Raw genomic sequence first — 15,079 nt, 5'->3', positions numbered from 1 at the left:
CAGCAGAGATAATCCAGCAGTGGAGGGAGGATGAGAGTCTGGATTAACCTACAACAGTCACCATCACCCCCCAACCAACATTATTAGATCACTCAGCAATACACATCTATATCATACATGTCTATCTGATTAGGTAGATATGTAGTTGATGGATAGATCAGGCAAATAATAATGTCAATATAAGAAATAAAACAAAATAATTTTGATAGAAAAGAATAGAAAATTGTAAAATACATGGCTTCCTTGTGTCAACACTGTTTCCACCAAGGGTCAGTGTCAATCTTGGGCAAAGGATTGTTGTGTTTTAGTTAATGTTGCTGTGCCTCATATAAACCACTCAAATAAAAACCCTGAACTATCACTTTAATGTAAATTCAGGTGAGTATGGATTATGCTCGAGCCTATAGGAAATGAATGTGCATGTGTGTAGGGATTATAAAGACTGAGATTACTACTATCTATCTCACATGTGTTTGTGATGATCTGCTTCCTCTGTGTAATCCTGAAATATGAATCTGCTGCAAATATTCCACAGTGAACGCCCCAAGTGTGTGTGTGTGTATGTGTATTTGTTACCATTTTAGGAACTTTTTCTGGCATAAACACTGACCTTGTCAGGACCAGAGGGTCCTCATGAACCAAAACCTGGTCCTAATGAGGCAGAACCTCGTATCTGAGAAACTGGTTGGGTTTGAGGGCTAAGATTATGATTTATTGAGGTTAGGGATAAACCTTTATTCAGGCTGTCCAAATGAATGTAAGTTAGTGTGTGTGTGTGAGTGTGTGTGTGTGTATGAGAGAGAGAGAGAGAGAGAGAGAGAGAGAGAGAGAGAGAGAGGGAGAGTGTGTGTGTGTGTGTGTGTGTGTGTGAGAGAGAGAGGAGGGGATGAAGGAGGAGGAATAGGAGCCATTACATTCATGATCACGCTGCTTCCTTTCTCCTCCGCCTCAGTTTCGCTCCGTCTCGGGAGGAATCGAAGGAACATTAATCCCGGATCCGTGGAGCCGAAACCCTCCATCCATCCGTTCATCCAACCATACATCCATCCACACAGCGATACACCCGGCAGGAGGAGAGGCAGCAGCAGCAGCAGCAGCGGCGGCGGCAGGCACCATCCTCTCCCCGGCCTCCCTTGCTCTCTGCTCGGATTCCAGGAGCGCTGCTGCCCGGTGAAGGTAAGAGGCTCCGCAGCTCACACTGCAGCTACTGCTACTGCTGCTTCTCTGTGCTCGTTCACACCATTAAACACGCGTTTTATCTGGAATCGTGTGGTGACGTGAATTCTTCCTGAGGAGGAAAAATTCATAGGAAACCAAATCAGTCTAATCGATCACAGTTAATCGGCACTAGTTTAGTGCTGTGTGACCGAAAACTAGCGCGACTGTCCCTTTATTGACACTCATCTGAATGGGACGCAGCCTATAATCTGTGTTATTGCCGGGAATCGTTGGGTTTGTGCTTGATGTGGAGGGAGAGTCACTCACAGAGGAGGTTTTTCTGCTTCATGAGGGTTTTTATATCCACTAATGTCACACTCAGCAGCAGCCTCAGCATCATCATCATCATCAGCATGAGTTTTCCCTTAACAGCCACAAATGGATAAATGTAATTAAATGTAATGTAATGGTTTATATGTGTTCATGATGAAGAGGCAGAGCTGCTGCTGCTGCTGCTGCTGGACAAAGAGACCAAATCTGCTCACAGAGACATGCTGTGGTGTCCATGTCTGATGTCCATTCATGCAAACACATCCCCTCCCTTCACATCCATACACAAACACACAGAGAGACAGACAGAGGCAGAAAGAGAAAGGCATTTAAAAACACCAGCGGCAGCTGTAACTCTCTTTATTTCATCCAATAATGTGCACAGACATTTTATATTTTTATTGATCTGTGCACAAACCCCGCAGGTAATTACAGCCACAGACTCTTCATCATTATAACCTCCTCCACCTCTACCTCCACCTGATGAGTGAGGCTTTATGAATCCCAGTGGTCTCATCTCTGTAGGCTCTGTCTCTGTCTGTGTCTGTCTGTCTAGCAGAGGTGTTTCTAGGAAGTTTAGGGGTTGGAAGGGGGCCATACTTCACGCCACGGCTGGACTCTACACGGTGTGGTTGTGTTGTCATTACTATAGTACCTCCTCAGCGTGAGCGGAGTCATCACTGTGTGTTTGTTTTACACGCGACACACACCAACTAGTGACTTGTAAAGCAGTTGTTTTCTGTGTAACTGAATCATTAGAATCAGTTAATTAAAAAGATGCGTTCAGTACTTCCTGCATGATCGGAGCACAGACTCCATCAGTCACTGAGCGCGTTGTGATTGGGCTCATGATCGGCGGCTTTCAGCAGTGCTGTCACTAAATACACCAGACTCCTCTGTGAAATATTCACATTTCCTTGCTAAATGTTGGAGATTAACGCACGTTTTCAGGATTTTTAAGTTTTTTTTAACCGATGTACAGCATTCATCATGACTCTTCCAGTGACGACACTCTCGGACCAATCAGAAGTCACATTTTAGTATCAGCTCAGGTCGCCTTGAACCTCGCCAGAGCAGGTACTAAAAAAGTCGAGTCGTGCAGAGTAGTAGTAGAAAAGCGGCTTCATATCCTCTTCATATTTTTCAATCCCCAGAAAATCGACAGTTGTTAACAGTATTTTGTTTCCCAGTGACTGGAATATTTCATATGTACAAAATTAGGTGAAACTGAAGGATCTAGTTAATGTAAATCACATATTTCATTATATTTGTACTTACATTTATCACATTAGCTGGTTAGCATTTCATTTAAAGGGTTTAATATTTAAAATTATATAATGTGACTGTATAAACAGATTTAGGTCCCCACAACATCAGGAATACCTGGAACATAATGCAGTCCCTAACCACTTACTCTACTATTAACCATCACAACTAAATGCCTGGCCCTTAACCTAATCCTAATTCTAACCTTAAAAACCCAGGTCTTTACCCCCCGCAAAAACCCTTTAAAGTTGTGAGGACCAGACAAAATGTCACACACATGTCTTACTATGGTTTATATACATCCCCCCTGCTGCTTTATACCAGATGGTCAAATGCTCATCTCATGTTAGACCTCCTCTTCAGTCACATGTGAAAATATTGGAGGATAAAAATTAATAAATATTGGAGGATAAAATTAATAATAATATTAATAATAATATTAATAATAATAATAATAATAATAATAATAATAATAATAATAATAATAATAATAATAATCATAATAATCAGAATAATCATAATAATCATAATAATACATATCCACACAGACAGTTTTAATTGTTTGCTGTGTGCATTCTTAAGAAACAGTCACAGTCCACTGCTGTGAGTTACAAGACTGCAGCACACAAGTGTCTCTGATGTTGTAGATAAAGGACTTCACTCAGAGTATAAGTGACCTTGATTTAAATCAGGAGATTCTGCTCAGACTCAGAGTCACCGAGTTCAGGGATTTCTGTTCAGAAATGCATATTTTCCACTTGGTGTGGCTGTTTAACCACCACACCAAATGCAAATGTTGTAGGGTGACATTGAGGAGCAGAAATTCAAATGTCTTATTCATGATGTTAACTGTGACGTACCAGAGTGGAAGATATCGATCTTTTCTGTCAAAAACATTGAACTTGTCAGGACCACTCATCCCCGTGGAGACCAAAACCTGGTCCTGACGAGGCAGAAACTAATTTCTGAGGAACTGGTTATGTTTAGGTAAAAGAAAAATTACATTGTTATTCTCATTTTCTTTTGGAAAAACACATTTCATAATAATTACTGTGTGATATTTGTGCAGAACTGTGAGAAACAAACATGTTCTCTTCAGTCTGTAGAATAAGACGTGCATGGAACAAGGCAATAATGAATCCAAAATGATATTTCGGCACACATTTAACAAACATTGCGCCCTGGTTATGTGCAGGGCCTGAGATGTGTGTGTGTGTATGCGTGTGTGTGTGTGTGTGTGTGTGTGTGTGTGCGTGCGTGTTGAACATGAATGTCCGTGAACATCCGCGTCCGTTTCAACACAAGAATGCTGCTCTGGAACGACACCACCCCCACTTTCTGTCACGTCTGTTTTTCTCTTTCTCTTTTCCCATCACCTCTTCTTCTTTTTTTCCTTTCCCTCCACCTCTCTGTCAGCATCTCCTGCTCTCTCTCTCTCTCACACACACACACACACACACACACACATAGACAGACAGACAGACAGACAGACAGACAGACAGAGCCCTCTAACCCAGGCTGAGCTGTGGGAACAAACTGTGTCCGTGTGAATCTGAGTCTGTGTGCCTTAAATCAAGAGAGTCAAAGCTGCAGCGTCTCTGCTCAGTCTGATTCTGCTTCTCTGAATTCACTTTAGTGTTGACAGTTTGTATGTCAGCCTATAAGAGCCACTATATCAGTATATTAGTCATTTGTTTACAAGAAAAAATGCAACTAATTTAATCTCCAACTAATCATAATAGTCCAAAAACACAGCTGTTTTCATGCACTGTATTTAATATTTGATCTCATTTGTCCTATATTTTATGCACATTTTCATTTTTATTACATTTTGCTTATCTTATCGTGTTGTATCCTTATCCTATCTTAAATGTTGTTGATTTGCTACTTTTCTCTATTTTATATCATCAATTATATTTTAAGAAACAAGTCAATCAATATAATATTATACACTAGATTCATTTATTGACTTATTTATTTATTCATTTACTTAACAGAGACTGTGCCTGACGACTTCTTAAATCAGTAACAGAGAATAACAGCAAATCATTGCTTGAACTTGTGTTGATTTTATAAACTATAAATAATGTGGCATTGTGTCGTTTTAATGCTGAATAATGTTAGATTTTTACACAAATATGACAATTTAATGGACATTTCCTACTTTTTAAAATATATTTGTATAGATTAAACACATACAAAGTGACTTAAGTTGAATTTTTGGTGTTTTATTGACTATAAATCATCAAGAGATTGTCTACAGATTAAACCGGAATAACAGTTGTAAATACAAGTGTCTTTGAATGAACCTGATGAGAAGCTGTGAGCAACGTTATCTGTGTATCAGGCATTAGTGAGGCACACGGTGGTTTCTGCTCAGAGTCTCTTTTCTTCTCTCTCCTTTATTTTTCTCTCCTCTTCCTCCTCCTCCTTCTTCTCCTCCTCCTTCACAGTGCTGTAATGACACAGTGTGGCTTTGAAACTTCTCTCCTGCCTCTATTTATAAAGCCCTGAGTTGCAGTGGCACTGACTCACTGTCAGGCTGCAGGCAGCAGGGACGCTGACTTACAACAGAAAACACCAGGACACAACCGTTACCCAGTGAGAGCCGCGGTGGATTCTGGGGTCGCCTTTTTGCCTCTTAGTAGCAGTGTTACCATAGAGACGGGGAGTCAGGAAGTGGGGCTTGGCCAGCAGTCTAGCCAGGGGCCAGTGGTGGGAGGAGGAGGAGGAGGAGGAGGGTTTTTGGCAGCAGCAGCAGCAGCAGTACAGATGGAAATCCCAGTCCTTGTGTTGGACTCACACAGAAACATTCTCACCCTGGTGAACAGCACTGAGTTCACTTCAGCCTGCAGCGACTGGTTCCTGAGGAAAAGGGTTTCAGGTCACACTGAGTGTAGGGGGGGCTTTTATTTTGAAACACTTTGTCTACATTTAAGGGGGGCGTAACAAAACGTGTGAATATGTTGAGAAAACCTTTTGAAACTTTTGTAGTATAAACACATCTCTGTCACATCAAAACAGAACTTTCACTTTTTGACCTTTTTCTTTTTTCATGCTTAATCCTGATTTTTTTCTGTTACTGTATTAGCATGTACATTTAACAGTATATATATATATATATATATATATGCAATATGGAGTGTCCTGTATACAAAATGGCCTAAGTCCGCCCGAACACATGTGGTGGAAGAGACATAAATGACATTTTTGTGTTTTATCGACTATAAATCATCGAAAGCTGACATGAATGTAGCTGAATGTTGTGCGTCAGTTGGACGCTTGAATTAAGTAAAGACATAATTAATATGATAATTAACAGTCTGATAGTCTGAGAGGCTGACCTTCTCATTGCGACACATTAGATTTACTTTGAGATGTGGCGTTTAGTGCGGAATGAAAGAGAGAAAATGTGGTGGTTTGCTTTTAAAACGTCTGTGAGCTGAATTCAAATCCTTCCTGGCAGACGTTTACTGACCTGCTGATCTGCTGAGACGCTCTGTGCTGCTGCCGCCACTGCTGCTGCTGTAGCACTAGACCAAATAAAAGCCAATTCATTCACTCAGGATGAGCTGACGAGTATTGATTTATTGAAACTGTGATGGACAGATCAGAGCATCAGGTCCCCAGAGTCCACACACACACACACACACACACACACACACACACACACACACACACACACACACACACACAGCTAGTCTTCCGAGGACACTGCATTGACTTCCATTCATTTTGACAGCTTAAATAAACCCTTATCCCCTACCTTAACCTTAACCAGTCTGTCTCACCCTAACCTTTAATCTAACAATTCAACTAAACCGTTTCCTCAGAAATTCGCAGTTTTGGTTTTGGTCTCCATGAGGACTACTGGTCCTGACAAGTACACACATCTTTATATAGTGTGCATGTTTATATTTACTTTGACTCATTTTACTGTCTTGTAGTAATCACAGTCAGTGTAAAGATGGAGGAGCAGCAGATGTAGAGAAGTCAAAGGAGAAAATAAGAGACTCTTGTGTGTTGTCTCACTGCCACATTGGCTGTTCTGTAGAAACACAAACGGGAAACCTCATCTCTCTCGCTCTCCCTTCTCAGCCAAGAGCCATCACTTTTGAGAGGTTCTTTCTCTTTCACGTCTCTATGGCAGCACAGAGCTCACTGACACACTGAACATCACGGTCCCTGTAATCAGTGAGTCAGCACAGAGCATGAAGAGGTCACGATTTATTCTCTCTACGTCAGTGTGTTTGTGTTTGTGTTTGTGTTGCCACCATAAACTTTACATGATAAACTTATGGACTTGATTGCTCCAAGTTTAAGGTAAAACACCCAACACATTTGACCTCCTTATTTAAGAGAGTGAGTCAGACACAGTAAAGCTCATATATGCAGATCAGAAAATGACTCCCCCATCCTGTGACGTCATTTGATTAATGACAGTGTCAAGTTTCTGAGACCAAAAAAAAAACTTGTCAACTTATAAAACACATTTATTGAAAAATTACTAAATGAATTAATTCATTTTGAATTAAAATAAGATAGTTGTCTTCATCATAACCTGCTAACTTTATTTTGAATGAATTGAAAGGATTGAAAGGAAAAATAACATTATAACAACATTGTTGACACCTGCATCAATTAAGTGTATTAAAACTAAAGTAATAAGTTAGTCATCATCTACCGCTTTATCCTCCACCAGAGGGTCGCTTTGCCAATCTCAGCTACATAGGGCGATAGGCGGGGTACACCCTGGACAGTTCGCACACATAGAGACAAACAACCATTCACTCTCACACTCACTCCTATGGTCAATTTAGAGTGTCCAATTTACCTATTCCACACATTGCATGTTTTTGGACTGTGGGAGGAAGCCGGAGAACCCGGAGAGAACCCACGCACACACGGGGAGAACATGCAAACTCCATGCAGAAAGGCCTTAGTTCCAACCGGGGCTCGAACCCAGGTCTTCTCGCTGCAAGGTGAGAGTGCTATCCACTACACCACCGTGTGGCCCAGTAATTAGTTAACTTAACTTAAATCTTTTAGTGTTTCAAAATAAATTCATTTGGTCTATTTCTCAACCACCTAAACAGAACATTTTAAACAGGCCAATTCATTAAATAATAATCAACCAACACAAATTGTCATGATTATACATGTACTATATATATATCTATATATATGTGTGTGTATATATCTCTCTCTATATATATTTACATATATTTATGTATGTATATATGTATACATATATATGATGTAACTTTATATAAATAACAATGGTTTTTATAGCAGAATATCAGGAGTCATGTGCTCTCCTCCCCCTCCTCTTCTTCTTCTTCTTCCATCTTTTCAGTGTAGATATTCCACCTCTTGAGTTTATTTGTCTAGACACGATGACTCACTTAACCTCCTGACAGTTATTACTGTTGTAGCTTTGAATCATTCATGGCCTCTGAGTACAGCCTCTTTGTCTAAAGCTCCTTCTTCTAATTCTTCTTCTTCTTCTTCTTCACTCGTCTTCTTCTGACCTTCTTTCCTTCGCCTCCTCCTCCTCCTCCTCGTCCACCCACTGCTCTAAATGACTCTCCCTCTCTCCCTCTTCCCTGCAGCTCTGAAGTGACATGGAGTCGTCAGATGATGATACTCTCAGCGAGCGCTCCTGTGTCAGCGAGCCGTCCTTCCGCAGCGAGCGCTCGGGGGGGTCGCTGTCCCCGTGTACGTCGGGACTCGTGGGGCCACCGGGGGACACTTTACCGTGGAACCTGTCCAAACATGAGAGGAGGAAGAGGAAGAGCCAGGACTCTGTGCTGGACCCGGCAGAGAGAGCAGTGGTTCGAGTTGCAGGTAAGAGAGAGAGGGAAACCGTCTCACGCTGGGGAATAAAAGTGTCTTTTCAGTGAGTGCACATTCCTGCGGCTGCTCGGTGTCACGAGGCAGAAGACCATGGTTGTTGTGGGAAGTTTTCCTGTGTGTGATGTCTCTGTGTCCAGAGATGACATGGTAATAATAACGACTAATGCTGTTAATATGGAAGCTGAAAACATGAAAAGCTTGTCCTGTCTCACAACATGTATGGGTGTTAATGCTGTGGCTGAGCATTGATGTGAATTAATATACCTGGAATTAATATTAAGGGATACTTAATGCACATTGTACACTCAGTTTAACGCCCAAGAAGCAGCTAATAGATGATTTTCCAATTTTGTCTCTTTCGTTCTTTGCTTTAAAACCAGCTTTTTAATCCACATTACAGCAAAACTTCCACTTTTCACATCATAGAATCAAACCAAAATAAGTGCTGTCAGTTCGTTTATTTGTAGTTTATTTATTTATTAACTTTGTCCTTCTCTTAGCAACTTCCTGTCCACAGTTTTGACCGATCAGTGTACATTTGTTGTGATGGGTAGGTTGATTATATTTTGGGTAAGAATTGACCCACTGATGACGTAACAAAGAGTTGTTGAATATTCAAGAAATCCCCGTCATTATAATGGGTGAAAAACTGTAAAAAAACAAAATCATATCTCTGTCAGAACTCTTGAATGAAATTTGGTATTTATAAGCAGGACCAGAAACTCTATCATTAGACTAAGTTTCATCTGGATCTGATCCAGATTACGGATTTGGCGGCAATATATTAAATGTGACGTGGGAAGTTAACATTTAACAAGTTCCGTGTATGAATGTTGTCATGTTTATGTAAGATGGTAATATCTATAAGCAGGTGAAGTTCTATACAGATCCACAAAGTCTTAGTGTCACTCTTTGCTACTGTCGTCTTCTCTCACGTCGATTATTTCACTGTTTGAGGCTTTGATTGCACACCTGCCGCCTCAGCGTTGAGCCGTGCCCTGATTCCAGAGTGGTTTTACAGTTTATTCAGCAGCGTATTCATCTCAAACTCTCACAGTAAACCACAACTCTCAAGTTATTAGAGTGGCCACATTAATAACCTTATTGCTTCAGGACAAATTGAAAACACCAGTGTAATCCAGGCTTTCCTTTAATATCCATGATTACATTTGACTGTTTTAAGTCGACATGAATCATCGCCGTGTTACAGCATCTCCATTTTTCCTGATTTTTCCTGACTCTCAGACGGTTGTTAGTGCCCGTTTTTTGTCTCAAACTGTACTAATGTCGTGTGCTTCAGTCTTTTATTTATGCGAGAAGTAAACTGTTATAAACTGGCAGAGCTGCTTCAATGCCGCTGACACTGTTACTACCATTTGTGTGTGGAAAGAATGAAAAATGTGGAGGAGGACAGTAACAGTAACAGCCTGAAGGTCAGGACAGGGAGAAGGGGCGATGTCACAGCCGAGTGGACGATGCTGACAGAGACGGTTCCTGCATGTGTTTGTGTGTTTGAATTTGTGTGTGGAAATAAGTGATATCCCCATATATTTCCTGCATTTCATGGATTGGTTTTTGGCAGAGAGCAGTGATTGTTTTATCTTCTGTGTCCGGTGTCTGGCTTTGTCATCAGCAACTTTCACAGCTGGTTAAAGACGAAAAATCCGTGAGTGTGTTTGTACTCAGAGTGTCATCAAGGATTTGTGAAACTAGTGATGACGTAGTAACTCCAACGTGGAAGCTGATCTATAGAGAATTGAGTGGAATTGTGTGATGCAGACAGCGAATGTGTGTGTTTGTGCTAGAAAAATAAGAGAGTGAGGGGAATTTTGTGGAGGAGAGTGGACATGAAAGTATCTGTGGGACTGTGAATGTGTGTCAATGTGACGCTGGGATAATAATAGATCCACAAAGTAGAAAGTTAAAAGGAAAAAAAAACAAACATCAAATACAACATGAACAAATTTAAAAGTATCATGAAAGTAAAATAATGAATTAAATAAAATAGAATCAGATGAAATAAAATGGAAAAATATGTTTTATGTTACGGCAGACTTGGACATTCATATCATTATTATTTCTACTTGGAGCAAATGTCCTGAGTAGAAATAATTGATATTTTTTGATAATTTGTATTCTTGTTCATCTTTTCCTTAGTTTTCTTTCATTTCCATATACGTAAGTAAGTCCATTTTATTTATGTAGCACTTTCCACAGATAAAGATCACAAAGTGCTTCACAATATAATAAAGTAAAAGGAACATAAAGTCTAAAATGCCACAGTCATACAAAACCCTAGTTCAACTAAAAGCCTAACTTATTTAATTATAATTTCAGCAACTACTATGAGAAATGGGGGTAAAAAAAATAGTGCTGCTCTGTTCTGTAGTTTCTAAACTTTCCCACTCTTCCCACTCGTGTATGTTTTTGGAGAATATTGCGTGTGGTGGGAGTCGGGATGCCAGGTATTCATGTGTGAGAATAACTGTGTGTTTGGCAATAACATTTAAGCATTAATATGAACTATAATTATGAAAAGCGGCTGTTAAAACAGGGAGGTTTCCTGGCAGCCACCTTTTGGCTGAGTCAGCAAGTCGTGGAGATCGTTCTGCTTTTGACGGCAGCGGACGAGTTGATGTTGGCGTCGTCACAAAGCGCCCAGGGGTTTATACGGAGACGACACCCTGATAACACTGCCAATATTCTGCTGTGAAATCTTCCTTTTCACCTGTGAACATTTCCAAAAGGCTGCTTGTTTTAGAACAGAGTCTATATCTGGATTCATTATAAAGCATTTTTCTTTTTTCAAAATAAAATTTCATGAAGTGGCAAGTGTTCTGAAAAGGTGATTCTCCACTTCTTCAAATGAAGGAATTTGATCCAAAGCCCTTTTTATCATGTATCTGTAATGATTAATCGATTATGAGTTGATTACTAAATTCAACTGTTTTAAACAAGTTGTCAAATATTTCAATTCTTGAATGAGAATAGTTTGTGGTTTCTTTGCCTCATATAACAAATAAATCACTAATACTGAAAATGGACATAACAAGACATTTCAAAACAGTAGAATTTCAAGTATTATTTATTTATTTAAATGCAAAATAAATAATAAAAACTGTAAAAATGTAAATGTAATCCTACAAGACAAGGGGCCTGAAGTTAAGATTGTAATTGGGTTACAGTCATTTTAGCTGGTAATATAATTTATCTCAGGCCCTCTTCACCCAGTTGGTAATCCAATTTCACACTGCCAGATTTAAATGGATTTAATTTGATTCAACACTAACATGAACTTCAATTCAAAAAGCATTTTGGTAAATCACTTCGTTGCTTTGAGTTTGATGAAATTTGTTTTTAAATATGTGTGATGTAGCAGCTAGGAGGCTGTTAGCCTAGCTTAGCCTAAATACAGTGATTAAAAAGAAGCATAGCTTTGCCCAAAGATAACAGAAAAGTCCTCAAACTAACACGTTAGCTACATTGCAGAAATGTATAAAGCCATAAAAGTGTCTTTGTGCCACACTTTACCCTGTATTCCCATCCTTTACGCTAGGCTTAGCTAAGCTAGCACGCTGCAACACCTGCTTCATATTTATCAAACTGTTTTCTTTAAGTTCTCATCACTTGGTGAGAAGTACATTTATTTAATGTTAGTTAGTCAGCGCTCTCCATGAAAAGCAAGATAAAAGACATTGATGAATTCCTCGTTTAAAATAGAAAGTTAGACAATGTTTGTGCAATAAAACATGAGTTGGTTAGTGTTCACCCTTTATTTTGAATAGGTTAAAAAGACATTTTCAAGAGAAATGGTAGCTACATTAATCATAAGACATTATTTAAAACAAAAACACAACTGTTAGTCTGTGAGTCATAATCCAGTCTCCATGAATGACTGTTGTAGATGAGAAAATCTTTTAATATCGTATTGGCTTGTCCTGATTAGTAAAGGTTCATGTTTCTGGTTACTTGCAGTGTGAGGTTTGTCTCGTGTTCACTCAGGCGTGAAGTCAAGTCTATTGTGTTGATATTACACTTTACATAATTTGGACTGGAAGTGTTTACATTGACCTCAATTCCCATTCAGAAAGAGGCTGGAATGTGGAAAATGAATACATTAGGCTGCTAGTGTACACAATAAATACATGTTTGTATTTACCACAATGAATGCAACAGTAGAAAATAGCTATATCTACAGAAATATCACAAAAAATAATAATTACAGCCAGAATTTCTTTCACAGAACATTATAATGAAACGGTGAAGTTTTTTTGTATGTAAGGTATCATAATTCCATCTTATATTAGTCATTTGTGTGAAATAATTCATAATTATCTAATGAAATCTTCAAACGGTAATATGATTCTTAAGTCATAAAACCTTCACATTTGTTCTAAATTTAAAGAAATTCACTCACGATGTTTCTGAAGGATGACGTTTATTAAAGGAAAGGGTGGATGGACGTACCATTGCATGGACAGTGAGAACTCATCATGCTTTTGTACAACACAGTAGTGAGATCAGGGTGAAGTAATTGAAGTGCAGAGAGGGAAACACATGCAGCATTGTGAGGAGATGAGTTTCCAATTCAGTGTGGAGAGGCTAAAGACAGACACCGCCGTCCTGACTGGACTCTGGCACTCTGATTCTGCCTCTACACCAGCCAAGTGTGACTGTCAATGAAACTGTGTTTCATCATTGACAAGTTAAAGGGATTTCATTTATTTATGGCTACAAACCCACAATTAACAGAAAAAAAGCAAATAATGACAACAAATTCAGCCCAGCATGAACAATTGTCAGCATTGACAATGTTTTATTTTTAGCTTTGTTGTTGTTCAAGCTAGGTTTTCTTTATTTATGTCTAAAGCGATTATTAGGTGTGAGTTTGCAGTGATAGTAGCAGTAGGTAGTGTAATGGTCCAGGTCACCAGAGACCGATAAGAACGGTGAGAATAAAGTAGCCATTGATGATGTTGCTGATTTTATTACTAAAATGAAAATGAATCTCTTTACTTTATAATTGAGTCTTTTCAGCAAATACACTGGAACATGTTGCATTTAAGCGATAAAAGCTCCCTAGTGGCCATAGTTATTACAGCAATAGTGACAAAGTGACAAATAGTGACAAAGTCTGCATAGTGAGAGAGTCCCTATGGATCAATGTTGTGAATGCACTGATTGTTTATTGCTTCTTTTTCTTTATATAAAATATTTGCTGACAAAAACATATTTAACATTTTTAAATGGAATTTTTTGTGGATCATGAAGCTGTCTCCACACACAGAAGGTGATTATAACATAATATTTGTAAAGGTTGCTTCATTATTTTAATAATGATAGTATGAAATGTTAAAGTCTATAAAGAAAAACATACTAAATTGTGTGTGTGTGTGTGTGTGACTAGAGTGACACAGTATTATCTGCACGTGAACATCAGGACCCCGCACAAATGTGCCTGCATGTAACTTAGGCGTCCGCCGTCCTGCCTGCTGTTCTTTCTTCCACATTCCTTTCTCTACTGGCAGCTGAAAGGAAGCCTCAGCAAAAGGCCCAGGCTGTTCCCCTGTTGCCATGACGATGTGGTCTCCTCCGTCTCTATGGTTTTAAATGGAGAGGAGAAGCAATGGTGGCCGGGGTGAGAGAGAGACTCTGGACACTGGAAATAAAAGGGGGACAAAAACAAACACAGAAAGAGGGAGAGTGTCCGAATTTTAATTTGGAGCCGGAGAAAAGAGGAGTGAGTTTGTCAAAGAGAAAGAGAGAGAGGAGTGAATGATCGAGTCGGTTTAAAGGCTAATGAAGAGGGGAATAATAAAAGAGATTTTGGAGAAAGGACGGGGGTGGGGTGGGGCGGGGAGGAGGAGAGAGAGAGGAAAGAAGAGAGGAAAGAAAAGTTGACTTTTAGCCATGAATAAAGTAGAAAAGTTGAAAAAACCCTGAAGGCTCTCGATTGCTCTGCTGATGAAGCGGTGGACAACAGTGGGAATATCTTCGCTGAGCTGGTCTGTCTCCTGGAGAAAAGAAACTCCCAGCAGAAAACCGAAGTGAGTGGAGTGGAGTTTTCTCACTCACACAGGATCACAACCAGTTTCTCCTCTACTAACGCTCACTGTTAGCACTCAGCCCCCCCACATATTCATCCAGCCTCAACGTCCGTCCTCTGAGATACTTTGAGGATGTGACAGAAGCTGTGTCAAAGGTCAGACATCAACTGCAGGGCTGACTGAGACATGGACAGACATCTCACTGACAATGACGCTAGTAGACCAGGGCCCACACACATTTAAAACCAGAGCCCAAGACCAGAGCTGAATTCTTCAGATATTCACAGGAAATCACTCTGGATCCAAACACAGCTCACATACCTCTGTTATTGTCTCAGGAAAAGTCACATTAATGGAGGAGAATCTGTCTTATTCCAGACACCTGGACAGATTCACGCACTGGGGTCAGGTCCTGAGTAGAG

This window comes from Solea senegalensis, linkage group LG20, assembly GCF_019176455.1.
Source record: "Solea senegalensis isolate Sse05_10M linkage group LG20, IFAPA_SoseM_1, whole genome shotgun sequence".
In the NCBI taxonomy this organism is placed as follows: Eukaryota; Metazoa; Chordata; class Actinopteri; order Pleuronectiformes; family Soleidae; genus Solea; species Solea senegalensis.
The sequence above is the reverse complement of the archived record's forward strand: the minus strand, read 5'-3'. Positions refer to the sequence as shown.